Source organism: Macaca fascicularis, chromosome 2 (assembly GCF_037993035.2).
Source record: "Macaca fascicularis isolate 582-1 chromosome 2, T2T-MFA8v1.1".
NCBI classification, from domain to species: Eukaryota; Metazoa; Chordata; class Mammalia; order Primates; family Cercopithecidae; genus Macaca; species Macaca fascicularis.
Window position 1 is genome coordinate 124071420 of NC_088376.1, and position 12605 is coordinate 124084024.

The following is a 12605-nucleotide window of genomic DNA, read 5'->3' on the forward strand; positions in this document are numbered from 1 at the left end:
AACCTTTCTGAGCAGTTGCCAATAGTCAAAAATGGACATAAATTTAAGCATACTACAAATACCTGTTTAGGTACAAATGAGGTCATGTTAACACCTCGCAGCCCCCCACTTTAGCTGTGTGCTCTCACTCACACAATCTCCCTGTGTGCTCTCACTCACACAATCTCCCATGGTACCCTGCTCTTCCTCTCCACTGAGGGCCTCCCTCTCGAGGACAATGCCTAGCCATGGACCCTGTCTCTAGTGTCCTCCTGGAGAAGGGTGTTTCCTTTCCCCAGGGGCCATAGCCAAGGGCTCTGCAAGGCAGCAGCAGCCCTGGCTGCCTCAGTACTTCTGGTGTGAAAGCCATGCTGGGATGCTTCATGCAGAAATGCGGATAATACCCTTCTGTCCAACGCTGTCACCCTCTATTGCCTGGGTTGAATAAAAGTGAAAGTTTGCTAAGGTCCCAAGGCAACACCTCTGACCAGGCCTTTTCTTCTTCTCCCCTTCCTTCCTTTCTTTTTTTTTTTTTTTTTTTTTTTTTGAGACAGAGTCTTCCTCTGTCACCCAGGCTGGAGTGCAGTGGCACAATCTCGGTTCACTGCAACCTCTGCCTCCCAGGTTCAAGCAATTCTCCTGCCTCAGCCTCCCGAGTTCTGGGACTACAGGTGCACGCCACCACACCTGGTTAATTTTTTTTTCTTTTTTTTTGGTTTGTATTTTAGTAGAGAAGGGGTTTCACCATGTTGCCCAGGCTGGTCTTGAACTCCTGAGCTCAGGCAGTCCGCCCACCTTGGCCTCCCAAAGTGCTAGGATTACAGGCCTGAGCCAGCACTCCCAGCCACTTCTTTCCTTTTTTGAGACAGGGTATTGCTCTGTCGCCAAGACTGGAATACAGTGGTATGATCATAGCGCACTGTAGCCTCAAACTCCTGGGCTCCAGTAATCCTCCTTTCTCAGTCTCCTGAGTAGCTGGGACTACAGGTGTGCACCACCATGTCTGGCTATTTTTTTTTTTTGAGATGGGGTCTTGCCATGTTGCCCAGGCTGGTGTCAAACTCCTGGACTCAAGTGATTCTCCCACCTTGGCCAGCAGACACACTGTTGGTTGCTTATTAATGACCATCACCTCTTACCTGGGCCTCTACTAGAGCCTCCTAATGTCCTGCTTCCAGTCTTGCCCTTCCAGTTCATTCTGCACAAAGCAGCAAGAGGGATCTTGTAAAAACACTAAATAGATCATGTCTTCCTGGACTTAAAATCCTTCAGTGCTTTCCCTGCTACACTCAGAATAAAGTCAAAGCTCTTGGCCCTGGCCTACGAGGCCTTCCAGGACTTGGCCTCAGCCTTGCTCTGCAGGAGACTGTCCAGTGAAGGTTATAAACTCAAAGTCCACCGCTTCCCATGAGAACCCTGGGTCAGAATTCCAGGTTTTCTGCTTACAATGTGAACTGTGGAGCTTTGGGCCAGCTTCTTAGCTTCCCTGCACTTCAGTTTCTACACATGGGAAGTTACATATCTCACTGGATTATTAGAAATAAAGTGAGATATAACATGCATGGTGCTAGGAATAGTGCCAGTCAATAGTAAATGCTTCATAAATATAATCAGCCTGGTCTGCTTTCATTTCTTTGAACATATCTTTTCCACCTCAGGGCCTTCCATTTGCTGTCCTTCCTGCTCCGAATGCTCTCCCTCCTCCCCTTTTGTATCACCTCCACAGAAAGGCCTTCCCTTACTAACAGATCTCAATGGGGACTCTCCCCACCTCACTCTGTTATTCTCTATTGCAACTCTTCATTTCCTTCCTATCACTTGTATGCTGTGATAAACTGCCATTATTTTCTTTCTTCAGCTATTCACTGCTTATTGTCTTTCTCTTCCATGAGACTTTAATCTTTATAAGTATTACCATTGAATTCCAGTACTAGAACATCATTTTGACTCAGGGATCCTCCATGAAGTTCCATCACTATTTAAATTGTTAATAGCAAGGAAGTGGATGAATCTTACTAATCTCTCATCTCATGGTCTGTTTCCATTTGGCTTTTACTTAAAGAGTCCTCCTTCTGTGGAGCTCAGACCAGCTCTCTGAGGCTGGGTTGGATAAAAAATACTGTGATTGACTCAGCCTCCCCCATTCCCCTGAAAGTACATATAAGCTTCTTTTCAAGGACTCCTTGCCTCCTTGGACAGATACTTAACTAAGTAACCTCTGATGGCTCCTTTTGGCTCAATCTGATTTACCTTCTCGTGTGTGTGTGTGTGTGTGTGTGTGTGTGTGTGTAGTGCACACACTTACTAAGATGTTGGCTTAGCCCAGAGTCCTCAGAAAGCACAGCCTGAGGCAAAATCTTATATAATCCTAATTTATTGGAATGTGCCATCCAGGGAAGGAAGAGGGAGAGAAGAAGGAAATGGAGGGATGGAGAACAAGCTGGCTGCCACTGTTACTCAGCACAACTGATTGTCAGATCTCCAGGACCCATCTTCTGAGACAGGCTATGTGAATGACAGCTCCTTTGGACAGTAAGTCAGGGTAAGAAGGAGATGAATTCCAGGTTGCACATACGTGGGAGCTGAGCCATCTAGTGCATCACAGGCCTCAATGGCAACATGGGAGCCCTGGCGAGAGATGACAGGCTGACTTGAGAGAATGGGAGCAGTCACTGTAACAGCCTTTGGCCCTTGGCAGCAATGGTGTCAGCAGCATTAGTGACGTGGCTCTGTAACCATGAGAGCAGCACAAACCAGGCAAGCATACAGATCTGGAGGAGGGCCTAAACTGAGTCTCATACTGATGCAAAGGAAGGTGTATTGTTTGAGGATGGCAAACATGGGACATACAGGCTCACCACTCCTGAAGCTTGCACTCATGGCAGACATCTTTGTACTTTGTACTTTGGCTGAGCCCAACACTTCTTCATACAGAGCTGTGATCAGCCATTACATCACAATAGTAATGCAAATGAGGACAGTGTAAGATAAAAAAAAATTATAATTCACACCTGGAATGATAAAGACAAAAACAGTGTAAAGCGAATGAAAATGATCAATTTCAGAAAGTAAAAAATCCACCAAAGGGAAGTCCTTCCAGAGCATCTTCCATCTAACCCAGCTCCATAACCCAGAAATCAGTGTCTGTGGATCTCCTTGATATTGCAGGAAAAGAGAATGCCATTCAAATGATAGCTTTTCCGGAACCGAAATTCTATGTACATCCTAGCATAATAGCTCTCATTGTTCTGTATTTGATGACAGTTTTGTGGATTTCACATCCCAAATGATACATGCCTAATTTACAGAGCAAAGCTTATTTCATTTAAAGCAGTTCTGATCAGAGGAAAATGTTTCATTGTGGTATTATAAGGAATTGATCTGCTAATGTTCTTCTTAAGTTTTCACATTAATGACAGAGAAGATGCATCATCATTTCTACTGACCCATCATCCCACCCCTACCCACCAAATGTTCAAAGCTTTGTATATGTGTCTTAAAAATCTGTCATCCAATACTTGGCAAGTGAAACGTGCTATCATATGTTATCAAGAATGTTTGTAGCTCTGGCTAAAACTTCATGGATCTGACATTTAAGCCTTAGTGCTGATCTAACACAGGCAGAGAACTGTGCTAAGAACTGATAGATGCAGAAGTGAATAAAACACTGCCCCTTTCCATTAGAGTAGTAAGTTCCAAACTAAAGGACAGAACCCAGTAGTGGGTCATGACATCAACTTAGGAAACTGTAACGAGAATTTTTTTGAAACTACAATAGAATTGAATATAGTAGAATATATCTCAAATAAGAATAAAGGGTATAGTTTCATGAAGGTGTCTGTGTGTGTGTGTGTGTATACATGTATTTCTTACTGTGGGTGATCTAACAGTTTGAAAGCCAAAGTTTTCCAAAGGGGAAACATCATCATTCAAACACATAATGATAAAAATGTATGTATAGAGAATCCCTAGAGTCATGCAGAATCAACATTCAGTATGCATACAGGATGGCAGAGATTGGTACTAAGGGTGCCTGATATTCAGGCAATGGTGATAATCTGGAGTTTGCCTTCTAAGGCCCACATTCCTCATGTTACTCTCTGCTCAGAAACTACTACTGTATGTGCCCGCATCACTACAGAACATAATTCAAGCTCATGAGTATGGCATTGAAGGACCTCCAAGCTTACTTCCCACTACTTGTCACCTCCTCCCACACCTTCTTGATGCTATACTGTTACTATAATCATTTTTGCCATTTTTGAATGTGTTCTGTGTTTGAATACATTCTGCATTTTTCTACTTCTGGGCCCTTGTACAAACTCTTCCCTCATGCTGGAATGTCTTTCCTTCCCTATCTGACCACTAAAGTAATATACTTACAGTGGTCAGCCTTTATTTTGTCTCCCCAGCAAGCTATCCCATCCTCCTTCAGGTAATATTATTTTCTTTCCTTTGAGATACTACCTGAAATTTCATGGGTTTTGTGGTCAATCATAATGCCCCATTGCCTGTGGCCACAGGAGAAGCTCTGTGACAAACATACAGTGATTGGCTGAAAAAACAGGCATGTGACCTACAGCAGAACATTATAGTCTATCTCATGTACAGACAGGTACAATTCCTTCTCTGAATTCTAACAGCAGCCCTCAAAATACAGTGAGCATAATAATTACCTGGAAGGTTTGCTAAACCATAGATTGGTTCCACCCTCAGAGGTTCTGACTGAATAAATATAAATTATGGCCTGAGATTTTGCATTTCAAATAAATTCCCAGGTGTGTTAGTTTCCTCTTGTTGCTGTAACAAATTACCACAAACTTAATGGCTTAAAACAAAACAAATTTATCTTCTTACAGTTCTGGTGGTCAGACGTCCAAAACAGGTCAAGGTGTTGGCAGGGCTGTTCCTTCTGGAGGCTCCAGTGTAGAATTCATTTTTTTGGTTCACTCAGCTTCTAGAGGATGCCTGCATTTCTTGGCTCATGGCCCTTCTCTTGCATCACTCCAACACCTTACTGCTGTCCTCACAACTCCTACTACTAACACTTACCTCCTGTCTTCCTCTTATAAGGACCCTTGTGGTTATATTAGGCCTACTGAGATAATCTAGCATAATCTCTCCATCTCAACATCCTTAACTTGATCATATCTGCAAAGTCCCTTTTTCCATAAGAGGTAATTTATGCCTGAGTCCTTTTGCCTGAGGATTAGGATGTGGACAACTTTGAGGGGCTATTATTCAGTCTACCATACCAAGTGATGTTGATCCTGATAGTCCAGAGTCCACACTTTGAAAACCAATGAATTACTATCACTATTAAAGCCAGCCTTGTATTTTAATTATTCTTTAGTCTGTCTGCCTTCCACTAGATTGAGAGGTTGCAGAGGCTGGAATAGATCTTGGCCTTTTTACAAATTGCTTTAATTCTATTTACATTCAAATTTCTGAATACTGGTAAATACATCTTTCAGTTAAACTGGGGGAATAGGTAAACAGTCGGAAATGCTGATAGAAAAGAAAACTGTGAAGATAAAACCTCAAAGTGGAAAGGTATTGGTTAATAGGATTATCTGGATTCCTTACTGCCAACAGTAAAACTTTCTACCTAATTATGCTCCCAAATTTCAAATTTCTCTATTGCTGACAACTATTGTCATTTTGATGTCCCCCAGTTATTTCTCATTTTTCTCAAACCAAATTTGTGTAGCTGGCCAGCCCATCCTGAGTTCTATCTCATGGGCTCTCGATGTCAGAGATAGCTTCACCACACATTCAAGCACTCAAGTCAGAAATCTCACCAGCATCATAGGAATAGCAGCTGACAGTTATTCCCCCATTGATATGTGCTTGGCAACGTTCTGGGTTCTCTATGGGCACTTACTCATTAATTCTTATTCATTCTTGTCTTGTCCATTTTAAAAATGTCTTCCATAGTGCTTTACATATAGCATACATACACTGTCTACATTGCCTGGTTCATTCAGTAGACCATAAGCTCCTTGAGGGAAGGGATGGGTCTTATTCATCATCTTGTTGCCAGGATGAAACTATGTCACTTGTACCTCACATTACATTTTCAGTAAAATGTTAGAGAGATGAGACCATATGTGAGCAGTAGGAAGTAAGTCAGTCAAGTTGAAGTGGGGTCTAATGTCAAATTGCCTTGAAAAGCAGGCAGAACTTAAACATGATATAGTAGGCATCTCAGAGATACCGCAAAATCCTAAACAAGAGCATAAAGCTAAAATCATTTTATAGAGCCAAATCAGTAAGTCCCCAGTTTAGCTTAGGAACAATCAGACAAGGACCAAAGTCTTTCTAGGAGGTATGATTCTTCGAAGAGACAAGGGGGATAGAAATTGAGTCCATAAAATTCTCTTCTATCCTCCTGATTCTAGGCGTTGAGGTATCTGTTCTTTGTTCTTGGTGATTTACTATATCTGATTGCAACTCAGAATTCAAACATTAGGCTCTGCCTTCTTTTCCATCCAGATTCTCAAATCAATATCTTTACTATGACACTTATTCTCAGGATTAATTTATGAAATTGTATGATGTGCTTTGAAGATTGAAGGCTTCTTAGAGAGAGATGGAATGCCAGCTTGTACTATCAAACTAGTATATTAAACAGTTCCTGCTTTAAAAATCAAAAGTTTGTTGGTTGAGATGCTATTAAATCGTAACATACAAAAGCAGTACATGATCATTTCAGTGGTACAAAGGCAAACTAAATATAGCAGATGAAAATTGTTACAACATAAGAGAAAAAATGTAATCTAATATTTTAACCATTTAGTTATATGCCACATACAAATAAATTATTATAAAGAATAAGTTTTAGCACTTGCCCTATTTGTCTGATAGGGTACCTAATATGCCAAGGACTGTGCAATACTGTGATGAACAAATGAATCCCTACGTGATGGAGCCAACAATCTAGTGGACAGGATGGATATTTAATAATTATGAATTATTAGGACATAATCACAGGACAAAATAAAATGAAGGAATTCCCAGAGCAATGTGAACACAGAACCAAGTATGGAGCATATCTGGGGAACCAAGAGACTGTCCAGAGGAGATGATATTCCAGCTGAGATTGTAAGGGCAAATGAGAGCTGATGAGCAGCACAGAAGGGGAAAGAATCTTCTAGCATTTGATCGGCATGATACATAAAGGGAGAGTAGCAGGGGATGGGCTGGGAACCTGGAGGCCTGTTCAAGACTGTTCAGCCTTGACAAGGTAAAGGGGAAAAGGTGATATATTTGTTTGAGCTGAATCTCTCAGCATTTTACATCTCAAGTCTCCTAGTTCTAAACAACCTGAGAGGAGGCTGCTCTTTATGAAACTGAGTATACGGAAGACAGCCTTGAGAACCTTAAATTCAATGCATTGTGTAGAATATAACCATGATTCTAAACAATACTGGTTAAAAGCCTTTTTTTTTTTTTCAAATGGGCATAGCTTTGTTAAAAAAAAAAAAAAAAGAAGTAATAATAAGATAATATGGTAACTGAGTAGAGACAGGAAGCCTCTTCTACTGAAGTCTTTGGTTTATGGATACACCCATAGTGTTGGAAGGAAGCATTTGTATTTTAAGGTATCTTTCCTAGGTTTGTTGCAAAGTGTATAGACAGCATACCCCCATGAGGATGACAACACAGTTCTTCTAAGACATTATTTATTTATGTATTTATTTTTTAGGCAGAGTCTTGCTGAAGTGCAATAGGAGTGATCACAGTTCACTGCAGCCTCAGCTTCCTGGGATCAAGTGACTCTCCTGTCTCAGCCTCTCAAGTATCTGAGACCACAGGTGTGTACTACCACACCTGGCTCTTTTTTTTTTTTTTTTTTTTTTGAGAGACGGGGCCTTGCTTTGTTGCTCCGTCTGGTCCTGAACTCCTGGCCTCAAGTGATCCTCCCACTTCAGCCTCCTAAAGTCTTTTAAGATATCATATTATGGAAACTTTAAATAAGCTCTTGCTACATATGAAACACTCTGCTTAGGGTTCTATGTATATCTTTCATTTAACCTTCACAGCAACTCTAGGAGGTAGGCACAATTATTATTCTGCTTATCGACATTGTCAACTGAAGTTAGAAAGGTTAGTAAATCTTTGAGGATCACACAGCAAGTCAGCAGTGAAGCTGTTAATCCCTCCCCACTGTTAACCAGGAAAACTCTACTTCTGCTAAATTCTGATCATTTTTTTGCTAAACGGGTTAGGGGTGCTTTTGACTCTTTTTTGTTTCCCTTTGAATTACCACCTAATGGTTATTGCTACAGTGTTTAATAAGCAATGCATTATCCCTGGGCAGTGGAATTAATATCATTACTCAGAGATGGTAAACAGAAGTTTGCATTTGTGCACTGCCTGGAGGTGGAAGCATCAATAAAAGCCTGAGGTGGGAGGAAGAGATGAATGTGCAGGCTTGAATCAGAGGCAAGGGATGCAATTTGATGTGGAGTAATAAGAAATCATGCCTAGGCTAGCAGAGAAACACAATCCTTTACCACTCCTAGCCTCAACTGCACTGTTACATTTCTCCTAACACTGCTTTTCTTTCCTCCACAGGGCACAGAAGTCCCAGCCCCGCCCATCACACCCACAACCCTTATGTACACCCAAGGGTGCCTGGCATGCAAGATTCTAGAAGCAATGGGTTGAAAGTCCCTTTGACAAAGTTTGCTTGGGGACTGAAATTTAAATCTACATCCTAGGACCAAAGATATTTAAATTAAAAACTTCCTACCAAATCCAACAACGCTAAGAGAGTGGCGAATGTGATATTACAGAAATTGGTATGCAGCCTCCAAATGCCAAAGTGGCAGCTTGTTATTTATGATAAGATAAGGAGCAGCTTGTTACTAAAGATATCCATGTTAACCCCACACACTGAGCAGAACAAAGGATCATTAATGATTCCTGGGCTTGTCATGTTAGAAAGGGGTGGCAATGATTAAAGAGCATCTATATATGCTTTCCTTGTGACATTTTTTATTTTTAAACTCCAATATAAAAATTCATGTTAATTGTTATGATTTGTGTCACATGCTATGCTCCAGGGCTGGACAGGAAACAGTGTCCCCATTCTAGTATTTTATAATGAGCAATAAACAAACAATAAACAATGACCACAAGAAAAGAACCACTTTCCAAGATCATACGATTAGTTCTGACATTTGGGAAATTGCTTCATTGCCAGAAGTCAATTCCCGCGATTGCGAGCATCTTCCACAAATAAAATTAATAATGTGCCCAACTCCCCTCCCATCTTCATTTTATTATAATGAAAACTGGACCTCCCATAGCATGTAAAGTCACATTTTTAAAATAAAATGTTCTTCCTTCATAAAATATATAAGTAAATGTCTTATACAGTTACAGAGACCTTTGAAAACGTACATTTTTCCATTCCTTTGTTTATTCAGGCAATAGCTGTTTGAGTACCTACTAAGTGCTAGGTACTTTTCTAGAGCGAATATGACAATGATGGAAAACAGACAATAACATTCCAAATGAACAAAATAAGTTTGGTAGTAGTAAGTGTTTGGAACAAAATAAAGTAAGGCAACGTGATAGAGAGACAGGTCCTTCCTCATGGGGATGGGGGTGGGGGGGTGGTCAGAGAGGGACTCTCTAGGAAGGTGACATTTAAGCAATGAGTTGAATGACAAGAAGGAATCAGCCATGAAAAGATCTGGAGAGGAGCATTCCTGACAGAAGGAATGGCATATGCAAAGGCCCAGTGCCGGGGCAAGCCTGGCTTGTTCAAGAACAGATGGAGTTCAATGACCCCAGGGCATTGAGGAGGGCCCAGTGGATGGGGGATGAGGTCAGGGAGTGGGGTCAGGAGCAAATCAGGTGGGGCCTTGCAGGCCTAATGAGGACTTAGGATTTTATATTAATGACAAGGATAGCCACCAAAGGTTCAAAGCTTGGAAATGATAGATTCTAACTGACATTTTAAAAATTACAGCTGTCTGGGAGTCATGGGGGAAGAAAATGGACAGAATTGTGTTCCACTCAAAGATGGCATTTCCCTAACAGATCCTAAGGCCCTGTCTTTGTCAGTATGGGTAGTGATTAAGAACATAGTGCTAGTCAGAAAACCTAGGTTTGAATCCTTGCTCTGCCATCAATATGCTATGTGATCTTAGAGACTCCATTAAACTTACTAAAGTCTTCATGTAAAAACTATAATAATAATTCTTTCCAGAGTCTTGGTGAAAATTAAATGAGATATAACACATAATATAGTAGTGTTAGTGTCTGGCACTTGATACATATAATAATAGCTGTTATTGTTGTTATTATTATTATTAAAATTAGGAAGAAGAAAGAGAAGCATAAGGCGAAGCACTCAGCAACCACCCTGATCATTCAGGCGAGAATACAGACTTATGGGAGACAGGATGGAGGTTTCCATCAGCACAGAGCATCTCTGTGCTCCAGGCCCTTGGACAAATGTCTTCTCTTTAATGTCCTGAAGACATTAGGTAGAATCTAGACCAAAACAGAATTTTGGAAAAACTGGAAATAATTCAGATGCTCACCAACAAGAACATGAATCTTGATATGATGGATGCACCTCACGAATATGTTGATTGAGGAAAGCTAGACAGGAGAGACTATATGCTGTGTAATTCCATTTAGATGAAGTTCAAGAACAGGTGAAACTAACTGGTGTTGGTGATGTCAAAGCAGTGGTAACATTATAAGGGAATGTATTTGGAAAACATTTGGAAGGAGCACAAGGGAGCCTGCCAGGGTGCTGAAAAGTGCACTATAACTTGATCTAGATGGCAGTTACATGTGGATATACATATGTAAAAATATCATTAAACCATATACTTAAATTAGCATACTTTATACACTTCTACTGATGTATGTGTTATACCTTAATTTAAAAAAAAATATTTCAGGGGATCAGAAAGTCAGCTACATAAACAAACAGATAGTAACTGCTCTCTTCAGGAAAACTATGACCTCAGGACCACTGAGGAACCAGTTAATTTCCAAAGCTACTTCCTGTTTCTGTGTTAAACAGCTCTGCCCATACTGTCAGTCACAGCAATGGCAAAGAACCACAGGGCAGGTGATGAAAAAGCTCAGCTTAGCAACAGGACAATGGGGAAGTGTGTTAAACTGGGGCCATGACCAACTTCCCAAAACCCTCTCTGGTGATTGCCAGTGCCTGATTAATGTCTTACCTTTCAATTGTGCTGAATTTGTCTGCATTAAATGAAAGCTCAAGGGGGAAGGATCACTTCTTTTCTATATGAGAAATATACCTCAAGTACCTGTGTGCTCTGTAAAGAACAAAAATAATAACAGGAGGCCGTGGAACAACTGAAGTGTGGACCATGTATTTAGGAAGCATTTTCTGGCATTTCAATAAAGGAAACCCAGAGGGCTTCCAGCATAAGAACAGGATCCGAATGGATTCATTTTCCAACCCACAATGCAAAGTCATTAAGTCCCATCGCATGGCATTAGAAAATGCTTTAAGCTAAGATCAGTCGAAAATGTGCCCAGGACAGATTTTTATGACCATATCATCACAACCTGAAATTCAAGTTGGTGAACTAGCTAGAAATACGTGCTCACTAAAATGGTTCAGAGTCTTTCTGCATCTATCTCAGTGAAAAATGGCAGCAAAGGAAACCTTATTTTCCTGGAAAAACACTATCAAATGATAAAGCAATTCAGGACCAGTTTTCACAAAGTAATAACAGGACATACATAATTGATTGCCTTTAGTCTTCATCTCTGGGTATTACAAATCACAGTTACTAGCACATAGAACAAGCTTTCATTCCGGATTCAGGCTGTCCATCTTGGCACTGCCTGAAATGGCTTGAGCACCTTTATTGCACACTTTACTGCACTGTTCTTCAGTTGCTTCTTCAGTGAAGTTCTCATATTCCCAACAATGTTATACCCTCTTTCTTTCTGTGTGTTTACTCACTGTCCCTGATGGTAGGCAAAAAGTAACTTCTAGAAAGGAACTGATTTAGACTTATGATCTCACCTCAGGCTTGCAAGGCAATACACACCACCCAGGGAGATAAAACATATTCCTATGAAATCATATCCTAACTCTCTCCGTTAAAACTCTAGAACTGCACTAAAAGCAGGAAAGACATACTAAAATTATACCAATTCTTTGGCTTACCAAACATCAGCAGCTGCATCCATAAAAAAAGAATAAATAATTCATTCCAAAACTGTTTTTTGCACATCTCAAGGCTCATAACATTGGTTTGTAGGAGGAGGTCTGAACGAGGGCCTAGAAATTCTGAGTTATGCCTTGGCCATAACAGGAACCTGATCCCTCTATCTTACTCTTCCTTTGTATGTAAGGCTAATGATATACACCTGGGCTGTCAATGACAGCAGCCATGAGCCACGTGTCTATTGAGCACCTGAAATGTGACTACTCTGAATTGAGATGTGCTGTGAGTATAAAATATACGCAAGATTTCAGAGACTTACTACCAAAAGAAGAATATAAAATATGACTCTTCAATAATGTTCAAATATTAATTACTTGCTGTACATGCTGAAATGATATTTTAAAGATATTAGGTTAAATAAAATATGCTATTTAAATTTAT

The 12605-nt window shown here is 40.5% G+C and overlaps 1 protein-coding gene across 19 annotated transcripts in view; it reads right to left on the minus strand.

Annotated features, from left to right (window-relative positions):
• FHIT (fragile histidine triad diadenosine triphosphatase) overlaps positions 1-12605 on the minus strand; it is a 1487537-nt gene that overhangs the window by 1224030 nt on the left and 250902 nt on the right. The gene's annotated exons all lie outside the window — the stretch shown is intronic.